Source organism: Equus caballus, chromosome 15, assembly GCF_041296265.1.
Source record: "Equus caballus isolate H_3958 breed thoroughbred chromosome 15, TB-T2T, whole genome shotgun sequence".
Taxonomy (NCBI): Eukaryota; Metazoa; Chordata; class Mammalia; order Perissodactyla; family Equidae; genus Equus; species Equus caballus.
Window position 1 is genome coordinate 83,131,576 of NC_091698.1, and position 18,488 is coordinate 83,150,063.

At 41.7% G+C, this 18,488-nt stretch overlaps 1 protein-coding gene across 14 annotated transcripts in view; it reads right to left on the minus strand.

Moving 5' to 3' along the window:
* Positions 1–18,208, minus strand: part of CLIP4 (CAP-Gly domain containing linker protein family member 4) — a 74,029-nt gene extending 55,821 nt beyond the window's left edge. For 2 of the 14 annotated variants that reach the window (XM_070235627.1, XM_070235629.1), the window contains exon 1: positions 3,141–3,357. The gene's annotated coding sequence lies outside the window, so the exon portion shown is untranslated. Of the gene's footprint in view, positions 1–2,887; positions 3,049–3,140; positions 3,384–4,678; positions 5,704–17,856 lie in introns of those variants that run through there. The other 12 variants (XM_023619302.2, XM_023619300.2, XM_023619305.2 and 9 more) reach the window with 12 other exon arrangements.
* Positions 18,209–18,488: the final 280 nt, after the last annotated feature.

The window sequence follows — 18,488 nt, forward strand, 5'->3', positions numbered from 1 at the left end:
CAACTCTCCTGTTCAAAGAGCGAGTAGGGTTTCCCACTCAAAAATGCTTCTTGAAAGTCATCCCCAGAGCACTTTTCGTTTCCTTGTAGACTGTTGAGATCCTTAGGATAAGACCTGTATCCTACACAACTATCACTTGCCACAGGAGCTAGATTAGTGTCTTACACATATTTAATAAATACTCAAATCCTAGATTCCAGGTAGAAAGATGATTCACTCAAAAAGATGTAATCAACTTCATCATTGTCAGTTAGCTACTTGAAGCCCAGAGAAGCTACATTACCTCACCAGTGTAGGGAACATTCTTTGTATTTTGCGTCTTCATGGCATTTTTCCCTAGTCCCATTTCCTTTCCTTCATGAAAAACCCAACATTCTACCTTTTGTCCCACCAAAAAAAATTATGCATTCTACAGACTTTTGGATAGTCTTAGAATCCTTCCCTAAAAGCCATTTCTGGATTTTGAGATGCATGACACCTGGGAATCTTGGTCAAACTTAGAGAGGTACTGATCTGAACTGCGTACATACTTTCAAATCCTGCTATGGTTAACTGGTGATGACAGGTGATATAGGTAAGCCTATAAAAGTCAGCCCTAATTAACTGTGTACCTAACAGATGCAATAACTAGAATCAAATTCCCCAATCTTTGATGTATACAGGAATCCCATCCTACACCATCACCACACATCAGCTCTGGGCAAAAGCATCTCGTAACGTGCCTATGCTATCTCATGACTTTTCAAGGATTCCTTGTCCATGCCCTAACACAGAATGGTGGTGAGTAGGCTGCCCGCTAAGTTCAGAGTGATTCAAGGCTGTTAGGGCCTCATTAAGGAATCTCACTGAGGGCGAGAGACTGCCGCAAATTTATTTGGAATATGGTTCAAGGGCGGCATCCTTGAGCTATTCAGCTAGGAGGCCCAAGCTGTGTCCCCACGAGTTGCCATCATGAGGTCCTTTTGTTCAGCCTCATAAGTATTTTGTCGTGAGTCTTCATTTTCATGAGTCTTTATTTTCACATTCCAAAAAGTAATTAACCAAAATAAGCATCTAAAACATATCTCCAGTTATCTATTTATTTGCCACCTACATGAAATTTGTTCAATCATTAAGCAGGTATTTGCAGTACTAGATACTTAGTCAGCTCTAGGCCCTAGAGAGAATATAAAAGATACCTGCCCTCAAGAAGTTTGTTTAGTCATTCAACAAATATTTATCCAGAGCTTCTTACTAAGTCCTAGGCTGGGCATAGCAAAGGTAAAGAAAACAGATATGCCCTTGCCCTCATGTAGATTACAGCCTGCTGTAGGATTCCTATAAGAAAGCCGTAACTACAGTATAACTGTAATAAATGCTCGATTCCAGAGGGCCAGGGGAGGCTTACTGAGGGACTAACAATTTAAAGTTGCAGTGCCCAACCAGGTAGCTACTGGCCACATGTGGCTATGTAAGTTAAATTAAAAATTCAGCTCCTCCATTGCTCTGGCCCCAGACAAGTGCTCAAAAGCCATATGTGGCTAGTGGCTGCCATACTAAACAGTGCAAAGAACACTTCCCTTGTCACAGAAAGTTCTCTTAAGCATCACTGAAGGAAAACAGTGCTGCTCAAACTCCAGATGAGAAAACAATATACCGATGCCTCAAACAACAAGAAACAAAAACTAACAAACGAAGCGAACCCATAGCAAGATAATTATACATAATGAACAAGGGAACAGTAAGCCTAAAAGTAACCAGATATTCGGAGGTTTAAACAGGGGGAAAGAGTTAAGCTGCTTCTATAAAATAAAGATCACTAGGATATGTTTCAAAATTGGAGTTGTCATAAGCAAACAAAGACACCATATAAATATCCCTTTTTTAAAAAATCTTGCTGGCGGGAAACGTATTTGTTAAACCTGAAATGTCTGACATAAATCCTACAAACATATCATGTGCCAAGTCTCCTATAAAATAGAAACATATTCATTACATTTCAAGATCCTATCTTGAAGACCAGGTAGTTCATCTCAAATCAAAGTATTTAAAGATGCATATTTATGTGAACAAAGTTAGCACCGGGATGGTTTTGCATCATAAAAATGTAGAAAGGGAGACTGCTGCCATTTTCAGTTGTGTGCTTTCCCTCCACAGTTGCTACATGTCCTGTACCACGTGATCTTCTGACATTCAGACGACTTCCTTTAAATTGTGCAGAAGATTCATAAAGGACAAATGTCAGTGTGAAAGTGAAGTACAAAGTATTTGGGGGGTGTTTCTAAGAAGGAGAGTGTTTCTTTATTGAAATATTTCAAAGGCACCGATTTACACCATGGCATTGCTGCAATACGAACCACAGTCTAGCCTGCAACATAGAGCCAGTTGTTACCCCTGGAGAATATCATCCTCTGATACATATCAAAACATTGTCTCAAACAGTTTAAATCCCAATTGAGTAAGTAGTCGCTGGATGAATGAGCAACCCGAGGTGTAATTCAAAAGAAAGCTGACAATATAAACCCATCCATCTAATCCACAAGGATGCGTCTCTAAACCGCGTCTCTGTGTAGGACAGGTTTCAGCGCAAGTATTTCCGCCAACTTCCCTTCCCAATTCCCACGACTTAAAATTAAGGAATCTCGGGGAAGCAAAAGACTGGAAGCAAAGTCATTTGCTTTAGCTTTGAATTCCCACTGGCAAAAGGTTTCTTAAACAGTTTAAGCAAAGGGAGACGCGAGAGATCTGAAGAGGCCCGTTCCAGGAAAACGACCAGGGCCGCGCACAGCGCGCAGCACACGGATGCCCGCGGGAGGCAGTCCCCGGGCGCAGGGCGGTCAAGGCTGGGGCGGCAGAGCTGGGGCCAAACCCAGCTCCTCCGCCCCGGAGTCCGGCCCATCCTACCCACCCCGCCGCGTCTCATCCTAAGGTAAACCGTCCGCGAGGAACGGAAACGAGAACCCACATCCTCGCCGGTGGGCCGCGCCGCCCCCACCCCCGCAGCCGCCCCGGGGAGGCCTCCCGGAGCCGGCGACACTGGCGCCCAGTGGAGGCGGCCGCGAGGCTGCCGGCGCCCCCAGCGCCTCCGCGCCGCCCTCCCCGAACTGCCAACCGCCCCGCCCGCCCGGCCGGCCCGGAGCCCCCGCGCGCTCCTGCCCCACCTGCCTCCTCCGGTCCTCTCGGGGCGGCCGGCTGGGAAGGCGCGGGCGCAGAGGAAAGGCCGAGGGGCGCGCTCCTCCGCCCGGCGCCTGTCTGCGGAGCCCGGCTGCGGAGCCTCCCGCCGCGCCGCTCCCGCCCTCGCCCGGCCCTCCCGCCTGCCGTCTGAGCGCGCCCGAGCCCGAGCCGGACCCACGCGGGGTCGGCGCGCGCGCGCAGTGCGGGCGCCCGGACTGCGCACAGGCCTCGGCGGCGGTCCCGCGCACGCGCCGGGAAGGGGGCACGGAGGCGAGGAGCGCGTGCTTGCCTCCGCTTTCCTGCTGCCTGTGACCCCGCAGCCCCTCCACCGACTGAAGGTTGGGCCTCGAGGTTAGGACTGTCTGGGGGTACCCTGGTTAACCTTGCGTGGAGGTGGTGCCGCTGTGATATTTCCACCGCAGCCCGAGGCAGGCTCTCGGAACACCTCCTGGCCCAGTGAATGTGGGAAGCACCCCATGACACAGGGTGCAGACATTCCTCCATTAGTGTCCTTAGCTAACCGAATCTGGCCTGCCTCCCTGTCCCCCATGCCTAGGCTAGAAGCCCTCCTACCACCTTCTTAGGAGCAGGGACTGTCTTACCTTTTTGGGCTACCCAGTGTCTAGCCTTGTGCATGGCCCAAAGTAGGTCCATCAGTCAATTACCTGTTTCCAGGTCTTGCTGTAAAAATCCTAGTCAATGCTATACCCAAGCTGAATAATTACACCCATGGGTGTCAGTGTAGCGGCAGAACGGGAGAAGTAAGTAGCCATCCCAGAAGTTTATTTCCCTTGGTGCTTGGCCCCCTTCTCACCCTCTTCTCTCCTGGTCCCCTTCTCCATCCTCCAAAAACCAGAAAGTGGTGACGAATGCTGACGTCCTGGTTTTCCTTCATCTGTCATCCATATGGCAGGAAAGGTGTTACTTGACACTTAATGAGTCCCCTTAACGAAGGGACTTAATGAGTCCCATGTTTCCCCAAGACTGAAGTTTGTAACACTGAGTCAGCAGTGTTACATCTGAACAACTCTCTCCGAGGCCTTTTTGTTCTGGCTCTGATAGACAAACTACCACACTGTACTTCTGTGTTCACCACGCACGGTACCAGGCAATAGCAGGTGTTAAACGAATGAATGTCTGTCGGAGACTCGTCAAGAGCAGAGCTAAGTGTCGGGCGCACACCAGAGCACCTTTTCCTGTTTGAATCATTGATTCCAGGCACTAGAAATGGCCCCCCTCCTGTTTCTTGAGCCCCCTGTACAATATCCTCCCACCGAGTGGCCATAGCTGAACACCTCCAGTAACCAGGGACTCACTTCCTTTGAGAGCAGGCGTTTTATCTTTGACCAGCCTTGTTGAAAAGTTCTTCCTACCTTGGGAGCTAAAATCTGGTTCCCTGCGTCTCCTTACTGGGCTGTTTCTACCCCAGAGACTTCCAGATCGCTTCTGACTCCAGGGTATTCAGGACAAGCATTCTCTATCCCTTAAGCTGCTCCTTATGTGACATGGTTGCCCTCCCACTCACCAGTGTGTTGAGGAACTCTTCGTGATGCATCCCAGCTTATCCAGAGCCTTCTTGAATGTGACGCTCAGGAATGAATGGGGCGTCCCATTGAGTGCAGAGGAGAGAAACTGCCACCTCTTTCTAGGTCCTCTGCTTCTATTAGCATAGCTCAAAATATCAAAACAGTTGTTTGCAACAGTCACGTCACATTGTTGCATCAGGTGCAGCATCCTGTCAACTAAAATCCATGGCACTTATGCAATAGTTAAGCACCATGACCACCCTACAGTCCCTGGTCAGCTGCCAGTATCCCTGCCCCTGCCGGTTCATCATCTTCGTTTGCTCTCAGGGATGCTAATGTGACACAGATGCTTCCTCCTCCCTTTGGGGATTCCACCTCACTCTCCCTGCTCTCATCACACCCTGTTCTTGTCTGACCTCGCCCACCTCTTTAAACTGGTTAAAAGGAGGAAGGTAATCTGCCCTTGGTTGGCTTTCAGCAATTGTAAATGAGCCCCTATTGTTAGTAAGTCATAGAAACTCATAAAGATCTGTGTTTAATAGAAGGTGCTGCTAGTGACATTCCCAAGGTATACAGTTCACTTTTATTGCTGATTTAAGCTATCCCTCAGAGACACTACTGTTAGTAGGTGTTAGGGTGTGGCTAGCTGAATTGTTCTTAACTATAATAGAAGTCTCTGTTAGAACCAGCCAGACTACTGGCCTTTTCTGCTACACCCAACACCATTCAGTATATGGGCAAATTCTCTACTCGTTTGGTGGCCTTAGTCCAAAATACTGAAGTTACTCCCTAGACCACCATCAAGAATGCAAGTACTCACTGGAGTCATGCTTCCTGGAACACCCCATGGGTCATACAAGTCTTAGAACCAGGTACTGCCCAGTTAACAAGAGTTGGATGGGGCAATGATATGGGGCCAGAACTTGGAACTTGAACCATCTGCTGGGATGGGAAGGCACATGGGGATATGGTCCAGCCACAGCTGCTCAGATTCGACTATATCTGAAGGCACATGAAGGTTCCTGGACAAAGAAGCAACAAACCACAATCCCAGGAGGTGCTCAGCATCAGTAGTCAGCATCAGTGTGGAGAAAGGGGCATTACTAAGCGACACCTGCATGATCCCTACCTATGAGCCCTTACTTCCTTCACTTCACAAATGAAGAAACAGACTCCAGGAGGCTGTAAAACTTGTTTGACGTACCCTGGGGCAGAAATAAGATTTAAATTTAAGTCTGTCTGATGTGAAGGCCTATGTTGATCCTCATTTTGCATTACCTACACAGGGTGTCCTTTAAGGCATTCAAGACACAGAAATGCAGCATTGAGCAGCAGGGATCATTGAGAAATTCAGGCAGACCACCAGATAGTCAGCATCAGGAAGGTCTGTCAGTGGCTAACGGGACCCTAAACCATGAGAAAACGGTTAGGGGAAAGAGACAAAAGAAGACAGGGCCACAGCTCTTACACGGACTGAGGTATTGGGCAGGATACCATTCACAGTGGAAGAATACAAGGGCTCATTTCCAGAATCTGAACGTACAGGGCATGAGGACCACAAGAGTCATCCGGCTGTCAGAATTGGGCTGCCAGATTGGAACCCAACTAGCAGAGGTAGTTAAATATAGAATAACAGAGCACTGGGTAGAACCCCTAAAATCCTCCTGTCATGTTTGCGGATGATATGATCATCAGCATAGAAGACCCAACACAATCAACTATTACAAGTAATAAATGAGTTCAATAAGATTGCCAAGTACGAGATCAATTTCTAAAAATCAATAGCTTCCTCTACGTCTGCAGTAAGCAATCAGAAAATATAATGGACAATAAGAGATCACTGACAACAGCAATGAAACTCTACAGCATAATATCCGGAAATTAACCTAACAACTCGCAAGAACTTTATGGAGAAAATTTTAAAACTCTGTGTAAGGACATAAGAGAAGCTTGAACAAATGAAGATATGCCATGGATAAGATGACTTTACATTGTAAAAATGTCCATTTAATCTCTAAATTCAATGTTATATCAACCAAAATTCCAGAGGGAACTCAAATTTTAAGGAATTTCAATAAACTTATAAAATATATAAGGAAAAATAAAATTTTCAATAGTTAAATCAATTTTGAAAAGCAAGAGCAAAGAAAGATATTATACATTACCACATAGTGATAAAAATAGTATGGGGCTACTACAGGAACAAATAAAACGGTGAAGCAGAATGGAGAGCTCAGAAGCAGACCCATGGGACCTCAATATATGTAAAGTTGGTACTAAAAATCAGTGAGAAAAATATAAATTATTTGGAAGATGGTGTTGGTGAAACAGACAGTTTATGAAGAAAAAATAAAGTTGGATGCCCCATGTGCACCATATACAAAGGTGAACTCCAGATAGATTAAAGGCCTACATTTGAAAGGTGGAAAAGAAAATGTAGAAGAATATCCTTATGAATATGAAGTAAGGATTTACTTCATAAAACTAGACTACAATAGCACAAATCTTAAAAGACTGGGAGATTTACCTACATCTCAGTTAATTGGCTACATCTTCATTGAAGAATAAGAAAAAATTGACAGACAGCTGACACATTGGGAGAAGATGTATGGTATGTTCAAAAGCAGCTAGGGATTAATATCTAAAATATATAAGAAGTTTTTGTAAACCAACAAAAAGAAGTCAGAAAATCCAACATAAAAATGAGAAAAGAATAAGGATAGGCAATTCACAGAAGGGAAAGCCAGAATGTCAAGCAAGCGTAGAAGAGATGCTCAAACTCACTAGTGATGAGAGAATAGAAATACAAACAGTATGATACTACCTATAGCCCCTGGTATGCTGATATATGTTTAAAAACCAGCTCTCAGGGTTGAGGGGAGAAAGTCCTAATTTGTAACATTTGCCAATTTCCGTGGTGTGATTACTCTCACACCTGCCAATTTTAAACTACTAGTGTGAAGTTACTGAAGAAGAAGTTGGGAAGGAGTGTGCTCAATCTGCTTTCATGAGCCGGCTCCAACACACAACTGCTTTACCCATCGGCTTGGCAAAAATTAGAAAGATAATCTCAAATATTGGCAAAGATGTGGGGAAATGGGAATCCTCGTGCACTGTTGATGGGAATGGTAAGTGCATAGTGTATGCGCAGTGTATAACTGGTAAATACGTAGTGTAGAGCAGACTGGCAGTATTTCATGAAAATGTTATCAGCATGCTTTATGACTTGGCAGTCACCCTCCTAGATATGCCTCAGAGAAACCCTTACAATGGTCTTATAAGGACCTTTTTCATGTGGCTTCCAGGAAGCCATTCTCTCATTTACGAAGTGATTTCATCCAGTCCATGGCTTTAAATACCATCTCTATTTTCATGATTCCAAAATTTCTATTTTCAGCCCTGAACTTCGGACATATATCCAACTGCCTACTCAGCATTTAGTCTATAGTGTATAATAAGCATCTCAAATATAACATGTTCGAAATAGAACCCTTCCCCATGTCAATAAATGACAACTCAATTCTTCTGTTTGCTCTCTGGAGTTATCCTTTCTTTCTTTGATATTTCTGGATTCCCCAAATCAAAGTCCCATTCTCCATTCTTAAAAAAAGTTTATGACATCATTTATTGATGAAGAAATTCATCAATACCACTGAAATCCCTACAAATCAATAGTCATTGGAGACTTCCTACTACTGTTACTTGAGCTTGCTTTCCTCTGACCATCTCTGCTTCTTTCTCAAGGCTTCAAGGGAGGACTGCCTGCTGAAGAGTGCCGCAAACTGAAGACCTCACAAGCCTTATTGTCTGAATCTATGGTTCTCATTCCTGGTTGCACATTTGAATCACCTGGGAATCTTTCACAAAATAAACCCTAAAGACCCCCTCAAATATTCTAATTCAACTATTTGTTCTAATTTAGATTCATGCTATTCTACAAGCTTATTCTCTCTTTTGTTAGCCTGGTTCCCATAAGACACAGACAAATGAGGGTTTCAAACCCAACTTGTTCTTATGTGGGGAATATCTTCCTAGGTCCTCCAGTTGGTGCCACTCCCAAACATCATGTAACACAACCACTTTTAAAAGTCTTCTTTACAGGCCAACATAAAGGAAGAAAGAACAAAGGGAGTGTTTCACGGCATGAGGATCAAAATTGCCACATTGTGCAAGAACTAAGTTTTTCATACTGGCTACCCAAATTTCTGGCCACCAAGACACCTCCAGAAACATCTCTGACACACAAAAATGGCATCAAGCCAGTTTCCACTAGAATGTTGGTTCCAATGCACTCTCTCCCCAATTGAAGCTGAATCTAACCAAGTCTCTAGATATAACTATCATTTTATACAAAACGTGAAGCATAAAGGAATATCATAAACAACACTATGAGGATGCAGTCAGCCAAATCCAAAATGTGGGAACTTATGCAGGGTAAACAATCCAATTCCTATAACCAAAAAATAGCTAAGAGACCTGGTATACATCAAAAGAGATCTAAGAGCTCTCTCCACAAGCTATAATGTGCAGACCCTGTTTGGATCTGGATTCAAACAAAGAAATGTAAAAAAATTCTTCAGACAATTGAGGGAAATTGAACTTGAATTGGATATTAAATGATATTTATAATTTATCATTTTTGTTAGGTATGATAATGACATTGCAATTATGTCTTTATTAAAAGTCTTTATCTGTTAGAGATTCATAGTGAAGTATGTATGATAAAATATTTAATATCTGAGATTTGCTTTCAAGTGCGCCATTAAAAATAAATCTGTGGTAGGAATGTAAATTGGTCCAACCACTATGGAAAACAATCTGGAGTTTCCTCAAAAGATTTAAAATAGATCTACCATACGATCCAGCAATTCCACATCTGGGTATATACCCAAAGGAAATGAAAGCAGAATTTCAACAAGATGTATCACTCCCATGTTTATCACAGCATTAGTCACAATAACCAAGATATGGAAACAACCCAAATGTCCATCAGTGGATGAATGGATAAAAAAGATGTGGTACATATACGCAATGGAATATTATTCAGCCATGAGAAAGAGGGATATCCTCCCATTTACAACAACATGGATGGACCTCGAGCACATTATGCTAAGCAAGATAAGTCAGAGAAAGACTAGTACTGTATGATGTCGCTTATATGTAGGATCTAAGATAATTAAACCTATAAAAAACAGAAAGTAAAATGGTAGTTAGCAGGGGGTGGGGGAGGGGAGATGAGAATGATGGTGTTTAAGGGTACAAACTTGTAACCAGTAGTAAATAAGCCATGGAGATCTAACGCACAGTATAATGAATATAAACAATAATATTGTACTATAATTATGTAATGTGGTAAATCTCACTACATCGGCAATCAGATTACAACATATAAAGTTCTCAGAGTAACACAAGGTACATCTTAAACTTACGCAATGTTACATGTCAAATTTATTCAATAAAAAAAGTGTACGATGGGAGGGATAGATGAAAAAAGAATGACAAAATATTGATAATTATTAAAACTGAGTGATGGGTATATTATTCTTTCTTCTTTTGCATAAATCTGAAATTTTTCCATAATAAAAAGTTTTAAAAGAAAAAGCACCAAGAGGGCAGAAATTTTAGTCTATTTCTGTCACTGCTATATCCTCATACCTAGAATAGTATCTGGCACCTAGTACAAATTCAATAAGCATGTGTTGACTGAATGGGCCTGGTTTTTTAAGATTTCAGCCTCAGTAGAGATAGACTATTATGTTTGATGAATTTAGAAATCACAGAAGTTGTCTTTGTATCACATGCCTGCACCCACTCTAAAGTGAGAACCATTCGTACATCATGAAAGCTCCATCAAGTTGTCTTTCCAGCAGCTGTTTACAAAACCAATACAGCTTTATCCTCCTTCACTGTAAACTGTCGGCTGCTTTAATAGCATCTTGATTAGAGGGTGAAAGAATGTCAGACCTATTGGAGCTTCCCCAGAGTGGGTGGAAAGCAGCTTGCACCTTGTCAACAACGGATCAAATAACTCACCTAACAAAGAAAGCCATTGACAGACCAATTAGCTGGTACTGAGTCATGAGAAATTCTCCTTTGTGACAAAAACAGCATTGATAATAAGACTATTTTGACATTTCTCATGTAGCCATATTTGCAACAGGAGGGAACAGTTAAGGGAAAAATAAATGTGAATTGCTTTTTTAGATTTACATGGGATTCAACCCAAGAAGAATAAGTTATAGTCTTTTTTTTTTTTTTTTTTTTTTTGCTGAGGAAGATTAGCCCTGAGCTAACATCCATTGCCAGTCTTCCTCTTTTTTCGCTTGAGGAAGGTTGTCACTGAGCTAACATCTGTGCCAATCTTCCTCCACTTTATATGTGGGATGCTACTGCAGCGTGGCTGACATGTATTGCACCCAGGATCTGAACCTACAAACCCAGGCTGCTGAAGCAGAGTGCACTGAACTTAACCACTAGGCCACGGGCCCGGCTCCTAATCTATCTTTTTAAAGCCCGTCAAGATACATCATGCAGTATCTTTATCATCATTAAGATAATCACAACCATAAGGCACTGAATGACACTTGGAAAAGCAGCCAAATCACACATTTGTCCATCAAATCACCAGAAGTACACTGAGTGCCTCCCACCTGAAGGGCAGAATGAAGGCAACCATGGTGTAAGATCCACTCCTTGTTTTCTAGGAAAGGAGGGAGAGTGTCATGGCTGCAACTGTGGGCAACCCGAGTTGGAACTCCAGAATCATCTCATCCTAGCTCTATAAGCTTAGCAAATCGCTTAACCTCTCTGAGCCTTAGTTTGCTCCTTTACAAAGTGAGGTAAAGAAGAATACCTGCCTCCAAGTGTTGTCATGAGCACAAGACCTGACTCTGAGTGAGTGCTCAATCAATGAAAACACAAGCATGAGCAAAGAACACCAACCATGTGCCAAAGGAACAGTGTCAGTACTCAGGATTTCCCAGGAGGAAGAGCACGTGGCAGGGTGGGGTGGTCAGGAAAGGCTCTAAGGAAGACAGAGCTTTTGAGCTAAGTGGGGAGGATAATGAGATCCAGTTCTATAAATGAGGAGCTAGCATTTACTGTGCGTTGTTCTAAGGACTTTTATGAATTATTTTGCTCCTGAAGGAGAAATACCATTTTAACTTCACTTTTCAGTCAGAGAACTCATGGCATAGAATACTTCAGTAACTTGCCCAAGATCACACAGTAAGTAGAAAAACCAGGATTTGAACCCAGACAGTCTAGTTCAAGAAATTAAACTTAACCATGACCCTTTGCAAGAGAAAGTCTTGGAGACAAAAAAGCTAACCGTGTGTTTAGAAGAAAACGAAGAATCTAGCTGGGGTAGAGCCTATGGTACAGGTGGGTAGGAGATGAGCTGAAAGATGGGTTGGGGCTAGACCAGGAATGGCCTTGAATGTCACACTGAGAGGCTGAGGGATTACCCCGTGGGGATGAGGAAAAGCCACTATGAGTTTCCAAAAAGGGAAAGACTAAGGAATCTGTCAGCACTGTTCAAAATGGAAACTCCTGCCTAACCTTTCTGCCCCATATCTGTTATGCTCTCTTAATAAAAAGCCTGAAACAAAAGCATATTTTCAAATTCAAGCATTTTGAAGTGAAATTTAGCGACTAAAAATAAGTTGCCTTGAGAGTCTTAATTCAAATAGATCTTTTAAAAATAGCAAATGATTTTTACAAATGCTTTCTCCACAGACAGCTTAGTTTTTATGTTTAATGTGTGCTCAATAATGACCTGCATTCAAAACAAAGTTGAGACAAGTTATACGGATGCCCTTGGGGGATGGAAATCTATTGTTTCTGCATTTCCCCTCACACCTCGTTAACCACTTTGTTGCATAGCAATAACATACATATCATCATTTTAACAGGATATTCTATAATAATGTAATATAATCATCTTTCGAACATATGCCCATTGCACGAAAGCACATTTCCAGCAAAAAAAGACCAGCCACTCAGCTTCCTTGGGTGCTGTCCATTCAACAAGGTGCTGACAGACTTATTGCCCACCCTAGGCACTCCACTCTTCTTGGCACCAGGGTTTCTGTTTCTCCAGCCTCACCCACGCCCTAACTCACATTTCATAGCAGTGCATCTCTCAAAGTTCAGCTTTTCTAGTGTGAGGCACCACACACTTACCGAGGAGCTTCATTTTCACCAATTTAGAGGCATTGTTGCGAGTAACAATAGCATAGCATCTTCTCAAGCAATGACCAGTGACATCACAGACACTTGTGCACCTCTGTTGCAAAGGCCACTGGCCGTGCTCAAGTCCCAGCTGCATCTAAAATCGGTCACCCCCAAGGACCCAGTCCTCAGCTCCTGCAACCCAAAGAGCCCAAGAAAAGAGCTGTGGCCTGTGAGGGGAGCTCCCAGTCCTTATTTGTCAAGCACTTACTAAGTAATTCTTAGGATAGTAAATACGAACAGATATCACCTTGTCTTTATGGATTTTATAATCCAACTGAAAGAAAAAAAAGTGAAACTCTCAAAAAAATGGAAAACATGATAGAATTCCAGCCTTTGAAGTCAGACATATAGAGTTTGCCTGGCACTGAGAAGGTTCCCAGAATATGGCACTTTTAGCTTTAAAACCAGAACAGTGCAGGAAAACCAGAACAAGATGGTCACCCCATAGATAGACCAAAGATCAAGTTTAATTAGCTTTGGGACCTTGAACAAATAGAATAACCTTTCAAATACTCAGCTTCTTCATTTATAAAGTAGGTATAATAGTTGTACCTACTTTATCACATGTTTCTTGTAAGAATTCAATAATCTGTTTTATAAAAAGAACTAAGCCCCATACCTGATGCTGAATAATTGCTCGATAAGTGTTAATACTGTATATATAATCAATAAGTACAATATAGCATATAATGAAAGACTGAATTAGATGCTTTAAGAACTGAAAGAATGAGATAAGGGAGAATTGGAACAAGAAAATGTTGCATAGTGGTAGGTTCACAGATAAAATATAGGGGCCCAATTAAATTTGAATTTCAGATAAACAACTAATAATCTTTTAGTATAAGTATGCACCGTATTTTTAAAAAATTATTTGTTGTTTATCTGAAATTCAAATTTAACTGGATATCTAGGTATTTTATTTGCTTAAAATGGCAACCCTACATAAGGAGGTAAAACTTAAATTTTTCTTTGAAGGATGAGGGAAGAAAAAAATGCCAGACAGAGGGATAAACATGAGCAGCAGTGAACAAAGACAGGAGCAATGCAAGGGAGAGCCTTGTAAGTGTTTAGGGGGAACACCTCGAGATCCAGGCCAAAGAGCTTACGTTTGATGCACAGTGTACAGGAGAGTTAAAGGTAAGGTCCTGGGATAAGATGGGAACCAAAAGGAAGAGATGTTTCAGAGAAAGAATGAGAGACTTCAGGAAGGAAAGGAACGGATCCAATGTTTTGAACTCAAGTCACTATGAGGGGCTCTATAGTCAAGGAGATCAATTGTGTGGCTGTTCTTATAGTCAGGTGGTGGCCTGAACTTAGGCGGTGGCAGTAGGAGTGGGGGAAAAAAAAGAGAGATACTATGAGGGAAGGTAATGTCTGTGGAGAAGGCAGTGACTGAAGTTCTGAATATGGATGTGTCCCTTCACTACAAAAACTCTCTTGAATCCTTGCAGTGTCATTTCTGGGACCTGAAGAAGCAATTGCGTGTAACTCTGGAGAGGCCTCTTGAGGTAAGTTAACTCAGACTAAGAAAACAAAAATGGGGCATTTAATGCCCTCTTTGTTCTTCCCTTAGTAGTGAGAAGAGATCAAAGCTATGGGATTCGTACATTTGCCCCATGGCTTTCCTCCCCCGTGAGAGGAAGTTCTCCTGCTCATCAGAAATGGCAGAGCTCTTCAAAGAGTGAGTTCAATGCAGCCAGTCAGAGAGGCCTGGAGAACTGAGGGAAAATTCCCTTCGGGTATGCGTGGCTATTTTTGACTTCCCAAGCAGGTTGCCTTCTTCCTGATGTGTGTACATGGGATGCTCCTCTTGTGGCAAATGAACAATCTGCAGTTCCATTTGGTGGCTTTTCCCAGAAGGGCAGTGCTTCTCTTTAGAAACACTCCCTGGCATGAGCCTGTAATTCTGATTCAAAGAAGAAAATGGTTCAGAATACCTGCCTTGAGGTGCATGTGAAACCAAAACCCAATAGTCCTGAAAGAACCAGACCCAAAGGATCTGCTTAGAAGCTCAACTCTAAGCGCTTTATCAAGTTCTGGTTACTACTCACATTGACATTCAGGACCTCTGTCTTTTTCGCTCTTTAATGTTGTTTCCCACCTCTGTCTGATGTAATAAAGCCCACTCCTCCAACATCCCCACCTCTGCATCCTTCTGCAGGCCACTTTCCTGCTTAGACCTTGACTCTAATCTACCTCCACCTACCCAAATGCTACTACCCTTCCAGGGCCTTCCTACTTCTCACCTCTTCCCTGGAGAGCTAACTCCCTAACTACTACAAACTACGCTAATTTCTTCCTTTTGCTAAGGAAAGACACATTTTAAAATCTAGTTGTATACTATTTTTTATTACTTGCTCAGGTGGAAGCAATTTTCCCTTCCTTCCCAGTGAGGTTGTAAACTCCATGAGGGCGGGGAACATTTCTTTTGTATGCCTAAAAGCACTCAATATCTAATGCTGTATTAAACTTAAAATTGAACGTTGTAACAAATGTATCACACTAATGCAAGATATTAATAATAGGGGGAACTGTGGGGGGCAAATGGGGCATGTAGGAATTCTCTATATTGTCTGCTGAATTTTCTGAAAACCCGAAACTGCTCTTAAAAAATAAAATCTGTTAATTTTTTTCTCTTTTTTTAAATTGAGATTCATAATAGTTCACATTATTGTGAAATTTCAGTTGTACATTATTTCTTGTCTGTCACCACACAAGTGCTCCCTTCAGCCCCTGTTCCCACCCTCTATTAATTTTTTTAAATGTTTAATTTAATATCTTTCTCCAAATCTTGAGTTCCTTCCTCTCTTTCAAGAGACAGAAAGAAGCAAAGAGAGAAAAGGACAAAGAATACGTTTAAAAAGTGGACCAATATAGAAAAATCAGTTGCTTTCTCATATACCAGCAATGAACAATTGGAATTTGAAATTATAAACACAACATCATAAACATTAGTATCAAAAAAAAGAGACAGAGAGAGATACTCAGGTATAAATTTAACAAAATATGTACAACAGCTATATAAGGAAAACTAGAAAACTCTGATGAAAGCGATTAAAGGATATCTAAATAAATGGGAAGATAGTCCTGTTCATGGATAAGAAGACTCAATATTATTAAGATGTCAGTTCTTCACAAATTGATCCATACATTCACTGCTATCCCAAGCAAAATCACAGTAAATTATTTTGTGGATACTGACAAAATGATTCTAAAGTTTATATCAAAAGGCAAAAGACCTAGAATAAGCAACACAATGTTGAAGAACAAAGTCAAAGGACTGGCAAGACTCGATTTAAAGACTTACTATAAAACTACAGTAATCAAGACAGTATGGTATTGGCAAAAGAAAAGACAAATAGATCAATGGAAAAGAATAGAGAGCCCAAAAATATACCCACACAAATATAGTCAACCAGCCTCTGACAAAGGAGAAAAGATAATTCAATGGGGAAAGGACAGTGTTTTCAACAAATGGTGCTGGAACCACTGGACATTCACATACAAAAAAATTAATCTAGACACAGACCTTACATCTTTCACAAAAATTAACTCAAAATGGATCATAGACATAAATGTAAAATGCAAAACCATAAAACATCTAGAAGATAACACAGGAGAAGATCTAGGGGACCCTAGATGTTGGTAATGACTTTCTGGATACAACACCAAATACATGATCCAGTTGTTTTATAGAAAAAATTAACAAGTTGAACTTCATTAGAACTAAAAACTTCTGCTCTGCAAAACGCCCTGTTTAGAGAATGAAAAGACAGCCACAGACAGGAAGAAAATCTTTGCAAAATGTCTGATAAAGGTCTTACACCCAAAATATACAAAGAACTCCTAAAACTCAACAATGAGAAAACACTCAACTAGAAAAACCAGTAAAAGATCTGAACAAAACTCAACAAAGAAGATATACAGGTGGCAAGTAAGTATATGAAAAGATGCTCAACATCGTATGTTATTAAAGAGTTAAAAAAACAATAAGATACCACTACAAACCTCTTAAAATGGCTAAAATCCTAAATCCTGACAATATCAAATTCTGGCAAGAATGTGGAGCAAGAGCAACTCTCATTCATTGCTGGTGGGAGTGAAAAATGGTACAGCCACTTTGGAAAACAGTTTGGCAATTTCTTATAAAGCTAAGTACAGTCTTACCACATGATCCAGCAATTACACTCCTAGATATTTACCCAAGCGATTTGAAAAGGTATGTCCATAAAAAAACCTCTACATGAATGTTTATAGCAGCTTTACTCATAATTGCCAAAAATTGGAAACAATCAAGATGTCCTTCTACAAGTGAATGGATAAACAAATTGTGGTTCATCTATACAATGGAATATTATTCAGTGTTTAAAAAGTAACGAGCTATCAAGCCACAAAAAGACTTAGAGGAACATTAAATATATAACGTTAAGTGCAAGTAGCCAGTCTGGAAAGGGTACATACTATATGATTCCAACTGTATGACATTCTGGAAAAGAAGAAGCTATAGAGACAGTAAAAAGATCAGTGGTTGCCAGAGTCTGGGAGGGAGGAAGAGAAGGGTGAACAGTGGAGCACAAGGGATTTTTAAGGTCAGTAAAACTATTCTATGTGAAACTAAACTAACTATGTAATGGTGAATACATGACATTATGCATTTGTCAAAACCCATAGAATGTACAACACAAAGAGTGAACCCTGACCTAAACTACAGCATTTAGTTAATAGTAACATATCAAGATTGGTTCACTGATTGTAAAAGGAAAAAAAAAAAAGTGGATCGTGAAGCATTTTTGATACTCCATTCAAGTTTTTTGCACTGAACTGACTTTTTGATGTTATCATGTACAAAAGGATGCATTTCTGTAAAATGTTTAAATTGCTTCACAATATATGTCCAATTTATTTGTCTAAAATAATATTATGCTTTGTTCAGGATGCTCACCTGTGCCTTAGCAGAAATGAGGTTTCATCGGAGGCCTGGGTAAGCATGAGATTCATTTTACAATGAAACTTACCCAAATCATGTCACTGTCTTCTCAATGTCACCCAGAAAAAAACCTTTCAGTTTTTCGTGAGTCTTCCTCAGCAAGAGCACAAATTGTTTAGCATGTGGGTTGGGAGTGTATGGAAATAAGTGTTTTCATAATGGGCTTCCTTGGACCCAGGTGCAGATGCGGATTACAGGAAGCCAGGGTGGTGGTGGCAGGCTTTGACTTGCCTTCCTCTGGTGGAGTCCTCCTTTGAGTGCACCAGCCTGCTTTCCTAACAGGCAGCAAATACATCACAATGACATTGCCTGTGGTGCTATGGATACCAGATTTAAAGGGCCAGAACCATCAGTTAGGGCCCTTAACCTACCTCTTAGGCTGCCAGCAGCAATGGCAGAGGAAGAAGAATCCTTATTGGGGCCTGGCCCTTCACCTCACAGAAAGGAAGAAGTCCCAGAAGCTGAAGAGACTCTCCCAAAGGGAGATGGGGGAATCAATACTCCCACTCACTCTTCTCGCTCCCTCCCAGCTCCCGCCAATGCCTCTCAAGGGCAGGAGCCCTGGTGATGCTCTGCCTAGGGATGGG